Source organism: Harpia harpyja, chromosome 23, assembly GCF_026419915.1.
Source record: "Harpia harpyja isolate bHarHar1 chromosome 23, bHarHar1 primary haplotype, whole genome shotgun sequence".
NCBI lineage: Eukaryota > Metazoa > Chordata > Aves > Accipitriformes > Accipitridae > Harpia > Harpia harpyja.
The window spans coordinates 2,260,332-2,280,936 of NC_068962.1; the positions used below are offsets into that span (position 1 = coordinate 2,260,332).

The following is a 20,605-nucleotide window of genomic DNA, read 5'->3' on the forward strand; positions in this document are numbered from 1 at the left end:
GCAGTTTTACTCCATTTGCACCAGAGAGCCCTCCGTGTATGGTTTGTTTCGCAGCGGTGCCAACTCCTTTTTCCACTATCTGTTCCCCTGCACAAATCCTGCTTTGTAATCTTGCAAGTCCTGCCTTCCCGGCGCAGCTGCGGCCGTCCTGGATAGGATACAGCTGGATGCGGCCCTCTCATTTAGCAAAATGATTTTTTGAATTTATGCCTGTGTAAAATTTTGACGCATGCTGCAACACTTGCGCAGCAAGCGCAAGTTTTATTATATGCAAGCGATTCCTTGCACCTCACCACGCGTAGAGGAGTCAGGAAGGGAACGAGGTGGGAGGATGCATCCCCCTCTCCCAGCAGTGTATCAGACAGGCATGTTCCCTGCTCTCTCTCCGCCTGCTCCGGTGGTTTCCCGGCTTGGAGCTGAGCAGGGCGTAGGGACAGGAGAAGTTGTTGTGTCAGCTACCAGGAGGTACAGCAGTTGTTTCAATGACAGCAGCCCTTTCAAAATGAAGAGCAGAGCTTAATCAGCAAATAGCTAGTGACCTGGAAAGACAGGTAATTTAGTGCTTGGCTGCAAGATGAACACTTAATTGAAGCTTTATCAAGTGCTTGCAGAACTTATCCCCACAACTTAAAAACAGGCCCAAATACCCCATGAAGCAAAAGGGATTGTTGTTATCTGACACCATCCAAACCAGTTGCCTTGCATTTCTGAGCAGCCAAACAACCCAGACAGAAATAAATGGGGCTTCCTCATGCATTACTGCCGCCTCCCTCCTGTCAGCAATTTCCAGTGATATCAATGCTGTTGCAGATTAAGCACTGCGGTATAAGCACCGATGCTCAAGTTCATTGGCGCTAATCTAGAGACATGCCAATGTTCAGGCAGCTCTCGAGTTCTTGGTTTAGACCACACAGGTACTAAACATGACTGGAGCAGGGTTAAAACCACCAGCCCATCCCTCATCTACCACTAGGAAGGCGACCTCCAGCCTTGGCCAGGCTACAATGTACAACCAAACAGCAAAAAAAAAAAATCCAGAAACCAGTTGACACGTGCCCATAGATACTAACTACTCTGTTAGGTCTACTCATTTGTGTGAACTGGCTTAAAAAGCTGGTCTTTAAACTGCGGATGCTTTCATAGGTACTACCATGATGTCTCCAACCATTTTTGCCTCTAGGGCAGCACATTAAAACATCCAAACCAGCAAAAGTAACCGAGGAGGATAGAAATCACAGACCATTTTTCCTGGAGCTTCCCAACAGTGTTTTGCCACAACTAAATGTGAATGAAAAGATTTAAAGAGTAACTGAGTCAACTTCTCCTTATTTTACTGCCCATAACTCCCTTTCCTTGCTGCCCTGTCCATGTTTGACACAAGAGGAACCATTCCCCAGGGGAACAGCCTTGTTTCAAAATTTTGCCAGTGCTTCCTTGCGGATCAGCAAGGCTTCAGAAATATGAATGCAATAACCACCAACTCCTATCCAAAACTGAAACATAAGCTTATCGCATGTATTATACTCAACTAGAGGCTGGAAATGTGCTCCTTTGTTTTGCTCGCACTTTTAAGAGAAGTCAGATAGCAGCTAACTACACAACATCCCAAGCGATTTTATTTTTTTGTGTGCGTGCACTGATAAGAGCCATGGTGTTAATTTTTTAATTGACTTTGGGAACAAACAAGAAATGCTTTGGATCAGCCTCCAGGGTAGCAGCACTCCCCCGTGGAATAAACCTCTGTCATCAGTGCTGTCAATGAACAGAAATGGCAGGCTCTGCAACAGTCCTGACCAAACCACGCGTAAATCCGCAGTGTCAGTTCTTCCCCCTCTGCATCATCTGAAAAGTACAAACAGGACATAACTTGGTTCGAGCTGCCAAATGGAGATCAGCAGCAATGGAGGGGAACGCTCCGCAGGCAGGAAGGTAGCCAGCGCTATGCCCTGCGCAGACGGGGCAGAGGCAGCGGGTTAGAGCAGAAGGCAGAAATCCTTGCCTGCAGTTCGCTGGTGCTGACGAAGCAGAGGCACATGCTAAGTCAGGTATCAGGATGGGGCAGTGCACGAACTGGGAACTGTTGCTCCTACTGTTTTTACCCTTCTTCCAAGCAAAGAAGGGGACCTGAGAAAACCTGGACCAATACTTTAAATATTTCTCCTCATGAAGACAGGAATCTGTTAACACTTTAGCAATAGGCTTCTGCTGTAAAAGACGTTTTGCTTGCTCATGCTCCGGGTATACATATATCATACATATCATACAACAGTATGATAAAGACAGAGCCTTCGGTATCTTCCTCAGTAAGAATAACATAGCGATGGAAATCTTAGCAACAATGCGACCATAAACAGCACCTGACTTTGAGTGAATTTGTCAGAACAGCTCAGACATTAAGTTGAAAGTCAAAGCAAAACCTCCTTCTCATGGAGGTTCATTAGTTTTAAGGCATCATGGAAATCTTACGGCCTTTCCTCATGGTTCTCTCAAATGTGTATTATTGTAGCAACGGATGAGACGCTACACTCCAGCTCTTCTGAAACTTTTGCTGTTGTTGCAAAATACGCAATTTAGTTCACTGCACTGGATTAGAGATAAACCCACTGATCTGAAGAAGTGACCTTCAATTTCTTTTTATCAGAAGCTCAGTGAGTTCTTGGATGTCATTGGTTTGACAGCATGGCAGAGCATTTCTCTAACTCACTGGCAAACATAAGTAAAAAAAGCACTGAAAGTGAGGTGATGAACTCCAGTTTAAACTTGACGATTGTATTCAGCACAGTGTACAGTGCTAATCTGCACACTGCATATTGCTTCATCACCAATGACCTGCTTCTGACTCTCATTCCCGTACCCCACTGCAGATGCTAAATTCTGATCAGGTAAACTTATTACAGATAACCACGCCTGTAGTCAGATAATTAAATGAAGCAAACTTGTGCTACTTTCCCCTCAATTTAGAGCCCAAGTACACGCAAAAGACTGACTCAACTTGGGGAGGAAACAAAATCAATTTAACTTACTACCAATCAAATAAAAATAAGGATATTAGGAAGTAAAACCAAACCTTAGAACACCTTCCCCCCACCCCTCCCGTCTTCCCAGGCTCAACTCTACTCCCAGTTCTCTCCACCTCCTCCCCTCCAGCGGCGCAGGGGGACGGGGAATGGGGGTCGGGGTCATTTCATCCCACCTTGTCTCTGCTGCTCCTTCCTCCTCAGGGGCAGGACTCCTCACTCGTCCCCTGCTCCACCATGGGGTCCCTCCCACAAGAGACAGTCCTTCACCAACTTCTCCAGTGTGGGTCCTTCCCACGGGCTGCAGTTCTTCCCAAACTGCTCCAGCGTGGGTCCCTTCCACGGGCTGCAGTCCTTCAGGCACAGCCTGCTCCAGTGCGGGCTTTCCCATGGAGTCCCGGCCATCCTGGGGGGCATCCCCCTGCTCCGGCGCTCCTCCTCCCCTCCTTCTTCACTGACCTCGGTATCTGCACAGGGGTTCCTCTCACATTCCAACCTCCTCCCCTGCTGCAGGTTTCCCCTCTTAAACCTGCTCTCCCACAGGTGTTACCACTGTCACTGATGGGCTCAGCCTGGGCCAGAGGCAGCTGTGGCTCAGAGCCAGGGAAGCTTCTAGCAGCTTCTCACAGGAGCCACCCCTGTGGCCCCTTCCCCACTACCAAAAAAACCACACTATACAAACCCATAACAGGTTAGGAATGAATTCCTGAACAAGAGACGACTTACTGCACCCGTCCCTGGGTCCCACTGATGGGCCTCCTTGATTGTTGCATGTATCACACCCTAGTGGGTATTGGATTTTCCTCTAAGATCCTATACATCTAGACACATCTCACATGGAGTTTCATTAAGCAGTTCAAAAACTCTTTCACCACTACCTATGTTCCTTGCCTAAACGTCAATATTTCTTTGGAAAGTTGCAAGCCAGCATCATATCCATGGGAATTTTATTTAAATATGATCATCCCAAACTATTTCTTATAGTCAAAGAGAGAAGTTTGAAAAAAAAGCGACTTTTATCAGAAGTGCTCTGTGAAATGCTAGAGAACTGAAACTCACCTAATCTAGATTTTCAAGAACACTCACTTTGACAAAGTGTAAGACTCTTTGTCTTGAAACTAGCACTCATATTTTATATTTCTTATACTATTCTTGTTATGATTGTGATAAGGTCATGGTGTGGGAACTGTAGTATTTCTAAAAACTGTGTAATTGTCTTCCACTTTTCTCCCTTTTTTGTTTTATTCACTGCATAAGCAGAGATATAAAAATGTATAACTCCCCTCCAGATACTTTGTGCTGTTTATGGAAGGCAAATGGTTTTTATTGATGCTGTTTATCACAATTTTTTAGTGTCAGGTTTGCCCCTGCATATTTATGTTCACAACTGACAGTATAAAAATGAAAACGCTAAATAAAGTAAGAGATACAATCCAATCCAATCCTTGTTTTGGATAATGTTGAAAAATGACCGGGGGGGGGGGGGGAAGGTTTTTTTGAAAGAAAAAAAAAAGAGAGAGAGAGAGCACACGCACGCAAGCTTAGCCTCCTCATGATACTACTTAAATTCTATTCAAATTAATTCTATGCAAGTTGAATGCTGGTTTACACAGGATCAAATCAGCATTGAGCCTGCCCAGTTTGAATGGCACTTTTGCTGATGCTAAGGCAGCTTCACCTGTGGGTTGTCAACAAATGACAGGATTGTCTCACCCAAGCATGGTCAGCATCAATAGCTCTAGGGATCGACACATTTCTCCTCAGTTTCACATCATAGCAGAATCAGCTCTTTCATTTGTTTGCAATTTCTTAAACACTATAGACCTCATAAAGGCTCCTCAGAGACTCCGCTGTTACAAACCCCTGGCTGCTCACAGATTTAACCATGGCAAGAAACACTCCCCACTTCAACCCTGAATTAGGCATTGCCCCATGTTAATCTCCTGGAAACCGTAACAGACAACTATGGGAATTCCTTCCAGGGATTCAGCTAGCTAGAATCGAGGAGCTTTTTCTGTCTGCAAATTAATGTCTTGCATTAAAAATTAATTGTCAAATTAAATTGTTTATTATTCAGGGCTCTTCCTATCCAATGATGCTGAAATAATACTATTGATAAAGTAAAACAGCATTTATTTTTTTCTTTTCTTAGTTGATCATTCCATAAACTTTAAGCAAGGCATTGTTAATTTCTAGTAATTTAGCCTTCAAACTCAGTATAGAATTTAGAGCCCATAAAATCCATGGGTCTTCCATGATTATAACAGGAAGATGTAGACCATTTATTTGACTGTAATAACCTAATTATTTCTCTGTGCTGGCTTGAGTATGTTTCTGAAAGAGAAAAATGTACCTCAAGGAAAAGTTAGAGCTTTTCAGCAGTGAGCAATGCAAGGTTCAGTAAACTGTATCATATCCTCATTCACACTTCTGCAATTTTTCTGTGCAAATGCTGTATCTAAAACATATTTCCTACCCTAGTTCATCGTTCTCTACCTTCAACTCCCCTTTAAAACAAAACACATTTCTTTCTAAAGGAAGAGGAAGGGAAAAAACACCCCCCTCCTTTTTTTTTTTATATTTTAACCCTGAGGAATATAAAAGCCTAATTAAACACAAACCGATACAATTCTGAATTTCCTGGCCGTATGCACTTTCCCTACAGCAGGTAACTGCTCCATGCAGACTAGACTGGGACGCATCAGAAAGTGTCCTGCCTCCGGGGCTGCACCGCGGAGGTTGGGCTGCTTCTTAACCCGGGAAGAGTCCTACAGATTCCAGGAAGACCGGATGACCTACGGAGCGAGACCCGACCATCACCATGAGTAAGTGCTGATTAACAGCCATAAGTCATCCTTCCAGCATAGGCAAGAGAAATTAAAGAAACTCTGCCTGTTTCCCACCTACCTGATTCCTTAATGTCCTCAGTAAGATCCAGCTCCCGGCTCCATACATCCACGCTGCTCACAAACTGCAAACTGTGCTGAGAAAACTCTTGACCCTGCTATTTCTCATCGTTCACACTTCTACTTGTTACTGCCATTCACTTCTACAGCATTAGCAGCGTCATTCCTCTTCAAACACCAGGAATCAGAATTAGTGAAAAACTTGCGTGGAAACAAGGAGATATTTCACATCTCAGCTCCACAAATAATTTCTAGTTAAGGCAACCGTCCATGGTCCAAGCCAGACATGGAGTGGTTTGATCCCTGTCCCCACTGCTCAGGCTGCTGGGCTGGCCTCTGTATTACTCAGGGCTTTCAGTTAAGCAGTGGAGATTTCCCTGTCAAAACTTTGAAATTACCCCAGTCTAAAACATTCTAGGAGCTTAGAAATCTGCACAGGGCACAAAAAATTATTTGGTTCTCAACAGCATTCAGGATCCGAAAATCCCAGGTATTAGACATCACATGCTTTTAAAAAACAAAAATCTCATCTCAAATGCTTACTCTCTTTGTATAAAGGAGACAAATGAAGCAAAAGAGTGAAACTAGGAGGTGCTTAATGTGATAAGCAGGAATTGGAACAAACCTAATTTGCTCTCTCCCTGCTACTGTTAATTGTACGGAGCATTTACTAAAACTTTCAAAATAATAAGATGTGCTTTATAAAAACTGATGCCAATCCATTAAGGAAGATGTGACTACAATCAAAAATATTACACCAAGTCAGGCTTTGAATTTTAAACTTTTTTGTCATTTTATTCTAAAATTAACCAGACAGGTGTAACTGCAGGCTGCAAATTCCAGCAGCTCAGGGATGCTGTTGACTACAGGCTGAACAGCAGCTTCTGCCTGAGCCAGGCAATACCCTGGTGCAAGAGCAGAATGAAAGTGGAAAGCATGCATTTTTACTTATAATTGATTTCCTGACAAACTGCAGCACTAGATTCTATTTCACTCTTTCAAAGATTTTCAATTACATCAATTCCTACTGATGTTCTTCTACGAGATCAGATGATCTGCAATGCCTCTTGCATGACTCCCATTTATCGAAAGCACCTGCCTCTGAATTATTTTATCGCACTTGCAGTCTGAGCTTGCTCAGCAAAATAGCAATACTAGACCCAGAAGGATTAACATTGCACCAAAGTGCTCAGCATCTGCCAGTTAACAGGGTATAATATTAGTGGTGTGTCAGACTTGTCATATGAAGGGCAAGGAAAAACTTCTCCAGACTTTCCCAAAGCATGAAATTCAACACAGAAGTGACCCTTTGTATAGGTATTGAAGGTTGCAAGCCTGACTTTTCCTCAATCAACTAATAAGTGCCTGCTTACACTGAAAGGAAATGGTCTTTGTGGGAAAACGAGCATTTTGTATATCCTTCAGCAGAAATCGGTAAGTCCTTAATTTCATTGACACAAAATTAGGTACTTACTGCCTTAAAACTGCCATGTAGACTAACTGAACCTACCATCTTGCTCTCCATGCTTCTTTTTATGCAAAGGGCTGCCTCCACCTTCTGAGTGTCAGTATATTTAGTACACAATCATAAGTATGATTACACGTAAAAACATAAAATTATAACTTGAATGTATAATTTACAAGTGATAAATAATGACTGGAGGAACATCCTTAGTACTGTTTCTTGACCTCTGCAATTCTCTGTCTTTGGCTTCAGAGTATATTAAGCCCATGATATATCTCAACCTAGAAAAAATCTAAAGTTACTGAAAGAAATTATTTTAAAGCATGGAAAATTTAACTCATGGTTTTCCTTCAGCTGAAGTCAGAGTAAGGTGTATACTGAAGCCCAACAGGCAGAGACAACAGGGTCAGGCCCTTTCCTGGGATTACGCATTAAATGCAATTCTTGTTCTTGCCCTGGGACAGCGAAGCACAGGTGACAAATCCCCACAAAGCCACAGGCATTGTAGGATGCCACACTGTGACATCTTCCTGCCAACGGCAGTCCAGCAGCATTTAGCAGGCATTGCTGATTCAAAATTTGCATTCCCATAACCTTGGCTCACTGGCCAGACCCTCTGGCAATGCTTCTGAAACAAGGTAGTGCCTGCGCTATTTTCAAGGGCACACGAGGAAAGTACTAGTTGCTTTATTCATGGCATTTAAAACAGGACAGGAGAAGATTTTTTGTTTTTTTGGACTTTACCGATTGCAATTATCCTATTTATATTATGTCTTTTACTAAAAACTGTGTTAATGAGGTGGATTGAAAACATTTTCACAATTTAATTGGATTTACTCATAACACTGAAGCTGTAAAGATAGAATTTGTGCTCACATAATAGCTAATCAACATTGATTTTTCTTTTTAAAGAGCAGCTTTAAAGTATTAGCCACATCAGTGAATATGCTATAAAATCACTAGCCCTGCACATACAGACAGAGGTGCCTCAAAATTTAAAATGCCATTTCTGACTTGGGACATCTGCTTTGACAAATTTTAAAGCAACTTTGCTTGAAATTCAGAGGGAGAACATTAAATATTTCAGGCTATTTTAGAACATCTTAGCCACAGAAAAGCCCTAGTCAATTTTGAAGATGTATGCTATCTACACATCTGTATCTAGAAAGATAGATATTATTGTAAAAGAAAAAAATATGACTACCTAAAGTTATAGGCTGCCTAATTGTTTTTTTTTTTCCCTCTCAGTAATACATGTGGATTTTTTTTTTTCCTGCATTTGCCCCTCTTATAGCTCAAGGGGGTCACTGTGACAGTAGAAGCGCAGAGACCCTCTCTGCTGGGATCCCATGGCTAGCAGCCACATCACATTGCAAAGAAGAATTACCCTAATGGCAAGGTAGAAAGGTCTGCAGCAGTAGAGAACACTTTCTTCCATTAAATTACCCTCAACAGATTATTAAGGAGCTCCGTAGCAAAAGATGCACTTCCCCCTTCTGACTTGTCTACCAGCCCTGGAATGACAACCACGGCTACCAGGCTGACTCCACACTATGCTCAAGCCCAGGAAGAAGAAAATTGAAGCTCTTAAATATCTGTCCTACATATACAGTCAACATTTTTCTCAATATCAGAGGATGAAATTTCTGGATTTTGTATTGTCTTTTAAAATATTTAGCTATTGACATATAATACAACTATATCAGAAGACTCTTGAGTTTGCAATATCAAGCCATCAGACCTAAAGAAGTGCCAGGATTAAGGCTGCGTCTGTAAAATACACTCAGCACTTTTGTGCTTATGCAATACAATCTGGGTTTTAATTCCAGACCATATAGAATTTTTATCCTCAGTGTACACTTAGGACAGACACCTCTGCGATAAATATCAGCTCCACATGGCCTCTCCCCAGCCTCAGCACAGAGGGGAAGCTGTACAGAAACACAGTTTGAAACTGCATGAAGAGAAGTGTTGGTCTCGGGATTAAACAATTTGAATTTTAATTTGAGGTACTTTATTAGATACCCACCTGTGCCTTCAGTGCCGCTAAGGAAGTGACTTCAGTGGGCGTATGTCACTGTCCGAGCACCCAGCTTACAACCCCCGATTAATCAAAGTTATGGCATTCGCGGCTGCGGTCAATGGCAAGTCAAGCCTTATTCTGATTATATGAAATGTGATAATGTGCTAAAGACATGGAAAAAAAATCATGCCCTTGGCACTTCACATTCAGCACCCTAAGCTAAAGAGCATTTCTCTCATTCATGATGAGCCTCAGCTCCTTATCTACAAAGTAATAAGAACAGACATCAGCAAGGGAAATAATATAATCTCAACTCATAGCTTCTGTTGAGAGTAATTATTTGCCATCTGGACGTTAGCAGAAGTTGTGGTGATTGCCATAAAAATATATATATCAAGAAATACTTGTTTGTTTTTTCTTTGGAGCATGGTTTGAATCATATACACTGAGACAGAACAAAATGCTTCACAAGGAAGATAAAAAGAGACAAAGATAACTCAATGAAAATCACTGTATGTGAACATATAACTGAAGTCTCCAGGATAATTCATAAATGCAGCCAAGCAAAATTCTGGCATTTATTAATTCTTAAATGCTCAAAGGTGCACCCTCCCGTGCTTTCTAGTATAATAAAACGTCTCTAGATTGCGCAGTGCTAATACCCAAGAATGCAGTGAAGTACTCACAAAGCCATACCCGAGGTATAAAACCTATTTGCGGGCTTACAGATGTTTCTAAAAATGCAGTTCAAAAGAAAGATGTTAAGTACTAACAGTGTGGCCCCAGAACATGTTTTTTCCCTGGAGTCTATAAAGCAAAGAGGACATATGTTTGACAACAGTGAAGGAGGAACACCACATCAATTGCAAGTTACTTAGCCCGGAGTGCACTGCAATCAGAGCACATCAAAACCTAACCAGACATCATGGTACGCCCTGGTAAGCAAACAACTGGGAATTTTTAGACAGGCAATGACAAGCAGCAATGATATCAAAGTTATTTAGCAAATTTCCTAAATATTACTCCACATTCTGTAACAATATGACAATTTTTTCTTTGTTAAAATTTCTCTGAGGACTTCTATCTGGTTTAGAACCTAGAAGACTATAAGTTTTCTTCTTTACCTTGTGTATTTGAATGTAGTTTATTTATTATTATCTATTAGTACCAGAATTCCCTTTTTCCCCTATACTGTCCCTGTGGAAAACCAGACTAGCCTGGCATGAGCAGCGTACTAGCACAGGTTTCAGGAGTGCTGAGTTGAACTAAGACATAGATTCCTGTGTGATCTTGAGTGAGACACTTAAATCTTTGACAATGAACAAGTCTTTGTGCAGCAATTGTCATGCTATCACATAGCAGCTGAAAGCACATAGCAATTCCCAGATGTATAAAGTTTCTTTCATCACAACCTGATCTTGAAGCAAAACGTCAAAAAATCAGTGAACCTGCACCATGTCCATCTCGCTTCTCCCTCTTGGGACTGAAATGAAGCACATAGCCTAAAACTATCCCCCTTTTCCTCACTATTTCCCTTCTCAAGGGAGGCGATACCATTCAGCAACCAATCTCACAAGAGGAGCATCGGGACAAGCACAGGCCTATCATCCGTCCTCACTGTAACATATATTAAATTACAATTCGAACATTTTACCTTAAGTTCAGGAAATGAGATTATCATGCTGAAATCTGACATGGCACTTCTGCTCTGATAAGTCTCTCCATTGTACCGTCACCTTTAACACCCGCATTGCACTGTTTCACAAATAGAAAATTGCTATTGCTGTCACAAAGAATGCTAACCTGTGCACAAGCACTGCTGAAGTACCACACCCCAGTGGTCTAATCGAGTTCATTTTTTCACAATGCAGAACTTCAGGGAAAAAATAAAGACCAGTATGTGAGTGGGACACCTAGACACAGAAATAGCCTTGAAGAGCAGGTAAAGAACAGAAGGAGCAGAAAGAGAAATGCTAGAGGGGGAATGGAGCAGAGCCTGGAAGAGAGTCAAAGGACAGGAGCCCCCACAAGCAGCAGAAGCACAGAATGGAGAATTAGAAGGAATAAGATCAGAGACAGAAGCTGAAAAAGAAGAGGCAGAATTAAAAATGCAGAGAAAGAATTACCTGAATGCCGACCTGATTGAGCTTTAAAGAAAGCAAGTGGAGAATTTAGGCCTAAAAGTTTGTCACAAATAAATTAGGTTGTGGTATGCTAACATATAAATCTCTGTACTAATAAAACACGATTGACTCATGTTGCTTTTTAGGTAAAAAGGAAAATAAAGTCATATTTTTCTTACACAAGACTGTTCAGATTGTTTGCAGAACTGTTGCTGGTGACAGTAGTGCAATGATTAGTTGCAGTAACGACTTCACCATGGGACATTGAGTACTGATATAAGCTTCACAAATGTTGTTTGCATAGCCAGAGTTTTACCATATATTAATTACCATAATATATTAATCAGAAGGTTCAGAGTCTATTATTATTAGAAATGTAAACTAAGTAAATGTCATGAAGCATGCTGAAGCAGAAGGTTATCCAAATTTTTGCCAAGGCATTTCTGAAATCCATATCACAAATTCTGTGTTATCAAGGAAAATCAGGAAATTCTGTCTGTGGCTCAACAGCAATTTCAGTGTGACCAGTTAGAAAGAACTTCTTATACGTAAGCTGACCTGGTGGTCAACATAAAAGATGTAGAGAGAAAAACAGGACAATTATTATCAACACTCAGCATCATACAAAAAAAAAAGTCATCTATGGGTAGAAATTTGATTACCCTGATTTAACTGAAATGGGATCAGGAATTTCCCCCCATCTATTTCTGTAAGAGTTCGTTATCGAAATGACATCAGTTAGAAATCAAACACTGCAGGTGTTTCTATGGGAACAAGGGACAATAAGAAATTAGAAGTATTCTTTCCTTCTCCTGTGGGCAGAGCAGCCTTCAACTTAATTCATTTTCCCTTTCTCATCTAAAATAAAGAATTTTTATGGCAATAACCTCAAAAACATTAAGCATAAACCAAAGCAGTGTTGCCTGCATGAAACTGCGGAGAGCTTGAGACAACTCTGACCAGTATCACCTGCCTAATTCTTCTTCATTATGGTTTTTTGACCTCAGATTCCACAACTACAGAATAGACTATTTTCCTAGCAGATTCAGGAAGAGAATTCATGCTAACGAGGCTGACATTTTATTTGGCTCTTAGGTTCCAGCCCTTCTGTCCTGCTAAACCTGCCTATCGTTGCCTCCTGTTCTCCAATTTTCTACACAAGCTTCACAATATATTGGGACAGCAGCCCAAGCTCTTCATTTAGAAAAGACAGTATTTGCTGTTCCCCAGGTGCTGAATCTGCCTAGACTGAACACAATATAGGGTGGCAACTGGTATGGTAAAAAAAAAAAGCCAATAACAAACAGTAAGAGGACAATCAGCATAAAAAAAACAAAAACCACCAAGTCAAACCCAAACAACCAACACAGATACCATCTCTAAGAAGAACAAAAAAGAAACAACAGAAGAAAACCAGAACTAAGAAAAAGGTGAAGGCAAACCAATATCTGAAAAGGCAAAAAAAGTATGTGTCAAGGGAAAACAGTGAGACAGACAGTAACAAGGAGCACAAACAAACAAGAAAAGATTTGAAATGAGCCCAGGGGATGGATGAACAACATGGAGAGAGGTTGCATGTCTGCCAGGATACATGGAGACACACCAAAGGGCTTCACAAAGCTGTGGGTTTCAGCTGGCATTTTATAGGAAGTGGTTCTCCAAGAAGTACCAAGCTCATTTAGAAAAAGTCTCCAGGAGCCTAATACAGCACGTGTAAAGTATTATGCTTAATTTTAATGGAAAACAATTTTATCAAAGAAAGTTATCTCAAATGGGAATATATCTCCTGGTGATCCAAAACAGCTGATCACCAGGCTAGCTTTTCCCTACAGCAAACTGGCTCAGAGGACATTCAGTCTTGCTCTTCTCAAGTGATTTTGCTAATTAACTTCCTCCTCCAAAAACAAAGAGAGGTACAATCATTTTTCTATATTTGAAAGCTATAAGCACCATGTAAAATAAGGAATTAATGTCAATACTGCAGGGGGCTACAAACAAGACCAAATGGATGGAGTTAAAGCTGTCCTAAACAGGCATCTATTTCAATCATCTCCCAGCAGTAGTGATATAAACCCTACAGATAAGTTATACAGAAGCCTACTCTTCCTAGCTTCATATCAAACAGCAATAGGCTCCTAAAAGAGATTTGGAACACCTATCATAGATACATTTCAAACCACGCTCTAGAAACGCTAACTTCTGCTATTCTACCTCTGCAAAGAGCATGAGGAGCCCACTTCCTACAATCATTGTCAATACCTCCATAATCCTGGGATCTTGGAGCACACTTACAGCCAGCGTGACATGGCTCTAATCCTGGCTGGTATCATCTGAATATTGACTGTTTGAAAACAGTTGTTTTTACGGTGCTAGACTGGTGCTCAGATGTGCTGGTGGCTCTAATATCATATGGATGACCTGATAGCTCAGATCTCACATGGAACAACCACTACAAAGAGCTAACACTAATACTGAACTGATTCCAGGGTGTGCATTCAGAATAATTCATTGGTTTTATCTTTTAAAAAATATTTATCTATGGGTCATATGGGCTTTTGAGGGACCAAGCTGTGCAAAATTCTTGGACAGCAAGCCTGACTTTGGACAGGCAGATTGCAAATGCCGAGTCTGGAAGTCTCCGAACTCATGTTCAAATTTCACAGTCTGGTGGGAACCAGTCTTCTCTCAGGGCTGGATTCGGAGACATATTTGGAGGTGTGCTTGCTGTAGCTCCTCCTGAGGTGGTAAAGGGAAGCTATCTGAGATGGGCCTTGCAGCATTAAAAGTATCTACATATGGCTCTTAGAAACATGAGACTTTCCTGAAAATATTCTCTCAGACTTGTGCTCTCCTAGAGTAAAATCTATCCACTTGCAGAAAGCTGCGTGCTATTAGCTCCCCTATTTGGGGATTTAATTGCAGCTTCAGTGATATTCATCCTGTTCAGAGGTGGTGTTCACAGAGAGTGAATATTTGCATTACTTGCTCCAGTGCCAAGATCCCTTCCTTCCACTGGGATGCTGAGGAACCAGCCCATAACTTTTAACCAGATTATTATTTCACTTTATACTGCAAACAGAATAATGTCAAGTTCTTGATTCTAGTAATCTCAGATTACCAGAATGGACCGCTTAAAGTGAGTCAATTAGGATAGAGTTTTACCCTCTCTACATCTTCCACCAAAAAAGGCTACGAATGCTTCCACAGTCACTTGAAAGTAAGCACTTTACCTTTAAAATTTTTCATTAAATTTTATGCTCAGGTGCTAAAGAAGTCTATGAGACAGAGTGGTCCCTCGGGAATGCTTCAGCCCTGTGATATTTCCCAAAGCAAGCAGGCCTAACGCTGCTCCGTTATTACCACATTGAATCTGGAACATAATTGTTACTTACACTACACAGGAGAAAGTTCTTTGACATACAGAAGACCTCTCACCTTATTGTCCAGTATTTCCTATGCAGATATTACATGTGAGCAAATCTGCAAGGCATGAACTGAAAGCCCACGGTTTCCATGAAGAATCAGACCGGCCTACACAAGTGCTATGCAGTTGTACAAATGCAGAAAATATGACACACACCCCCCGCCCCGAGATATGACAGGCGTAGAGTACAAGCACTTACTAAGAGGGCAGCATATGCACAGAAGACATGAGACACATTTAACAATGCCTGAAAGCTAATCCTTCCCCATAGAAACAGAGAAAGCATGTAGCACACGAACACCCTGCCCAATACTTCCCAACAGCACCAAACTTCTACTGACAGGTTATGCAGCACAGCATCACGCACAGGACTTCCAGACATCCATGAACTGCACGTGGACTAAGACAGCTCACCTGTTAAGGTCTCCAGACACATAGAAAGAGATTTGTAACATTTGCAACATTAGAGCTCTAAAGTCCTTGAAATCATCCTGGACAAAATTTGCAGACTAAATGAGAGAATGTGTCCAAGGAAAACCATAAAAGTTAGCTCTACAATGTAGAGCAGAGAAAGCCTAGAAACTGCAGTGAACTTTTGATTATCCATGTGTGCTCATGCTCGGGTCAGTAAGTATGAAGAAACAGCCAGGTAAAACCACAATTAATATAACTTGTAATATATACATAGAATATGCATATTATAACTTGTAATTACATGAGCTCTGTAAAAATGTGATTTAGTACTTTACCTTTGAAAACATTTGTAAACAGTTTTTAGAAGGAGCTTTGGAGGGGAAAAAAAAAAAAAAAAATCACTAGCCAGAGCACTGCCTGGTACCGATGACTTCAGGTCTGCATCATGCATATCCCAGTATCACTTTCCAGTCTGGGGCAGAGAGGGAAGTTGGGGCATGGCTAATCCACTGCCTGCCTTCTTCACCGAGTGATAATCAATAGCTGCCTGCACAGGTTTTGTCAGAAAGGATACGAGCAGATAGGCAGCATGAAACTACTGAAGCAGTCAGGAAAAATGAGTAAGCTTTCTGTAAAAGCATACCTGTTTATATTCGCAACATAAATGTATATGGTTGAATATTTGGGGAGTATAAAGCTTTAAAGAACTTGCTTCTACAGACAAGTCGAGTGAAGAATGCATACTGAACATACACAGGAAAAAAAAAATGCAGCGACTTCATCAGACCATTGGGTGATTTTGGCTGCCTAAGGAACAGAGGTTTTTTGTGTTTGTTCCCCCCCGCCCCCCCGCAGTTGTTTTCTACGCAGTCTTCAGCCACCCTGCAAAAGAATTAACATGACACCATGCTGTGAAACAAGGAAGTACTATGCATGCATTCCCCTACCAGGGCATTCATAAGATTCCTAAGAAATGAAAAGCACATCTACCTACTCGAATTTCATGTTATTTGGGGGATTTCAGTCTTCTCTCTACCTCTCAAGGCTTTTATAGAGGATTGCATCTTTATTTTTTAAGCCCTCGGCCTGCAAGAGGATGTGCTGACAAGGATTTTATGTGCATAGACTTCTCAGTTGCAGTACATAGACATCAGGTTCCAAATGTAGACATCCCATTGCAAGCTCATGTGGTTTAAACTGGAGAAAGTAGTTCAGGATTATTGTTTTTCCTCCCTTCCTTTTGCCTCAAGGCTATTTAGAAAGCACATTACGTTATGCACTTTGGCTTTTAAACTTTGATTGAAAAAGACAGATATGATTATGCACTTAGGTTAAAAATTAGCTTTTGCAAGATAGTCTTACTTAGACATGAGTCATTTTCTGAGTGACAACAGTCCTTTTGATTAAATGTAAGGTAAGAATGTAGATTATTTTAAGGCACAGGAATACCTGATTTTCTAATAATAATTTTAAAAATGAAAACATGCTGTACCATACTTAACTGTGTGGTCTTCAGAATTCAGTTAGCTTGTGCACATATTTTACAAACCCTGAGGTTTTTTTAAGTTTACAGTAATTTTAAATGGAACAGAATGGTACAGTAAACAGCTCCACGTGCAGATGCATACGCACAATTGTAACTTGAATCAAGAAAAGCCTAAGCCTGGTCTCTGCAAGGTAACATCACAACCTGCAGGCACTTAGGACCACTTCCCCATGTGTGCTCACAAGATCCCTGCAGGTCTCCTTTCACAGCCAAAAGTTTCTTTGCTGCTGTCATCGTGTCAGCACTTACTGAAACTGGAAGAGAACAAACTCTGGCACCTTCGTTACTGATTTTAAAAAAAAATAAGTAACACATAGACCCTGCAGAGTGCCAAAGCCTTTTTGTAATAGAGAGTGGGGAGGACCGCTCTAGCAGTAAACGTTTTTAACCAGTTCAAGGAGCTGCTCAGGTGCCAGGACAGAGCTGCTCCCTCCCAGCGAGCGGGAGGGAGGCAGGGGTGCAGCGTGCCCTCACCGCATCAGCGAGAAGGGAAACGGGTCTCAGGATCAGCTGGACCAGCGGGTGCCACACGATGCCAAAACGCACGGTCTGATGGGGGAGAGGGCTTGGACCACTGACATCTGGGCTACGTGCTGGCCACTACCGCTTTTTTGTGAAGGCAATGCAGCAGGTACCTCACTGCACCACAAAGTCCTCTACCTGCAGATCTGCGTAAGCCTCCTCCTCCTCCTCCCCCCAAGTACCTCTTGCAATTGCCTAACCTGGGCTTCCTCCCTCCCCAGCACACATACACACTATCAATACAACCAGACGTTATACCCAAGTACAAGAAAGAAATGAAGGGTATTTAAAATAACGGCAGTGTTTTAAAAGTTTTTACTCATTTGGGAGGGGGAAGGAGGTACACAAACTCTGTTCAACTAAACAGCTCACGTGAAGCAAAACCCTCCAAATTACAGGATAAATCAGGAACAAAATTATTTTATTAAGCCACAACGAAAGCCACAACATAAGACACATTAAACAAAGAAAACAAATTTCCAGACATCAGCATCTCTCTTGCTTAAACCCAGAAAAGGCAATACAGAGACAGAATAAAAGCTTTATTCTTATCCTACCTCAGTGAAACAAAGGTATAAGAACACATCACCTCTTTGCCTTGCTTTGAAGGCAGACCAGCCTGTGACGAGTTTGAGCCAGTGTTATACCTATACCTTCAGCGGACCTTTGAAGATTTAGTAAAGTCTTTATTATTCCTGCAGTGTGTAAGGCTATGCATAGTCAATCCACATAATGGATTCACAACATGAAACACATTTAAGTTAAGAGAAATATTTTTGTAGTTCTCTCATACCAAAAGCAAAGGAAAATATCTATCTATCAGAAATCATATATTTGCATTTACTTTAAATCTCATGCAACAAACTAGGGGAAAAAAAAAGTATGTCTAAGGGCACTGTTTACTGTGGACTAAATAATGACCTTTCCTATTTACAAAATCAGAGCTGTTAAAATAGCTTAGAGCATGAATTAGGCAAGCACAGATTTTTCAAACATTTAAATGCACTTTTCTACTGCAGAGTTGTAAAAGCCCTTCAAAAAGCTAAGAATTTGCAATTGTATAGACCAGAGAGGGATGAGGGTTATTAGGTTGCCTATTCTGTAACTTCTTGTCCCAGCCAGCCTGCACTTGTAAGATGCAAAAGGTCCAGCTCAGAAACACCTGATGACATAGGCTTATATTGAAAATGCTGAAAGAACCCACCCTTCCTATGCCAGTGACAGCAAATATCAGCTCAAACCACATGTATGCCCCACGCTTGAACACTGAGGGGCTTCAGAGTTTTCTAGATGGCTAGTCAAGCAGGGGCTTTCTGTGCCCTTCCAGCACAGTGGTACAGACCTACAGAAATGAGTCACCTTTACCAAATCCGTAATTCCAGTTCCCCAAAACCTTATCCCATTGCTGCCACGGGCAATCACGAGCCATGCTCAAGCCTCCCGTTTCAAGGACAAAGAGGCAGTACTCACACTGCAATCGCTACTTCAGAGCTCCGGGTCGGAGAGGGGAAAGAGCAAAATCAAGAGAAAACTTGTATTTTAGTCAGCCGACATCTGCTACGAAGATGCTAAAAATGATGACTAGCTATTGAGTGAAGGTCACGAGGCTTATCTAAGAATATAGGGGGAGAAAAACAGATGGGGGAAGGGGGAGGGAGAGAGAGGGAGAGAGCGCGAGCACTGCAGCAAAGAAGCTATGCTCAGCCAATACATGCTGGCACTTACCATAAAAATAGAAAGATCCAAAGAGAATCAGATTAAGGATCCTTTTTATCTCTCTTCAATAGAAAGATTTCCACATGAAGCTCTGAACACAGCTGTCCAGGGAAAAGCAAGGTAATATGATGAAACACAGAAAACACTAACAGACAAACGGTAAGTCCTTTCACAGCCTTCCAAAACCTGCAAGCAGTTTGTGCTGAAAAACCGGAGGTAAGAAGTCTGAAGACGACTCCTACATAACACTGCAGCTAAAACAGACTGCTGTATTTCCAGTCACTCAGACCGCACTGTTTTCATCTTAATCTTCTCACCATTACTTACAGCCTAGAGGTGGGCTTGGGGGTGGGGAGAAGAGATTTCTCCTCCAAGTGGAAAGGAGCACAGAAACGGCATCAGCATTTTTAATCAGTCGCTGGGAGTACCCAATCAGAGGAACTGAGCGGTGCCAGCGTGACAGTTGTCCAGCCGCCAGCGCGTCCCTGGCTTCCACAAGACCACCGACGGGCTAAGCTGCTGCTTAACCCCAGCGCGGTCTTCTGTGCCCACGCGCAAACAAACCGTCTTCGTGCACCGCGTCGCCTTCTCCTCCGAGCAGCAGCGCTTTGGAAGCTACGAGCTTTTCTGGGTTGCTGTCCTGACAGGCTGTTTTCTACATCTGCGCGATAGTACAAAAGCAAGAAAAGTTTGGAGGTTTAAATATCAGCATCACGTAACTTGCAATTTATTAGCCGGTTGCTTCCCTATATAAAACATACATTGAGCATTGCTTCCTCTTCAAACACTGCTTTCTGGAGGAGGAGGAAGCCTGTAAGAGATTTCACAGCACAGCCCCACTGCTGTGAACTGCCTTGTTAGAGCCGGCGCTGGTTTGGACATGACATCATAGACCCCTGACGGCACCAGATCCACAGAAAATACACAACCAAGGTCCTTCTCCCCTCACCTGCCAAGAAGGCAACTGGATTAAATGTTTGTGCTGCTATCTATCGTACTACTGGACATTAAAAAAGAAAAAGAAAAAAAAAAAGAGACACACAGACCTCAACTTAATTTGCAATAAGGATATCCAGGATCTGGAGACAAACCTTTCTATGGCATTTAACCCATCGAACCAACCCGCACAGGAAAGCAATGCAGTCAGGATTAAAGCTGCCAAACACTGTAACTTCCAGGGAATACTCCTGATTCTAAAATACAAATCCCTGCATTTGACTATGGGAGAGGTTCTTCTGGTCCTACTGCACAATGCAGTCCACAGTGGAGCAAACCTAAATACAGCATGCAAATTTGCATTTACGTAAAGCAGACACTCTGCCAGTAGGCAAAGTTACATGCTTACCTGTTCAAAATATTTTTAAAACAGTCAATCCTGGATTTCTGCCATATCGCAAAGTAAACATAAATATCATCCATCTGATATTCATGTTTCAGAAGATGAAAAGG

At 41.8% G+C, this 20,605-nt stretch overlaps 1 protein-coding gene across 5 annotated transcripts in view; it reads right to left on the reverse strand.

Annotated features, from left to right (window-relative positions):
* The window catches only part of ANO4 (anoctamin 4), a 198,084-nt gene extending 177,679 nt beyond the window's left edge, over positions 1-20,405 (reverse strand). For 3 of the 5 annotated variants that reach the window (XM_052774479.1, XM_052774477.1, XM_052774476.1), the window contains exon 1: positions 19,166-20,405. The gene's annotated coding sequence lies outside the window, so the exon portion shown is untranslated. The remainder of the gene's footprint in view (positions 1-19,165) is intronic. The other 2 variants (XM_052774480.1, XM_052774481.1) reach the window with 2 other exon arrangements.
* Between the last annotated feature and the right edge of the window lie 200 nt (positions 20,406-20,605).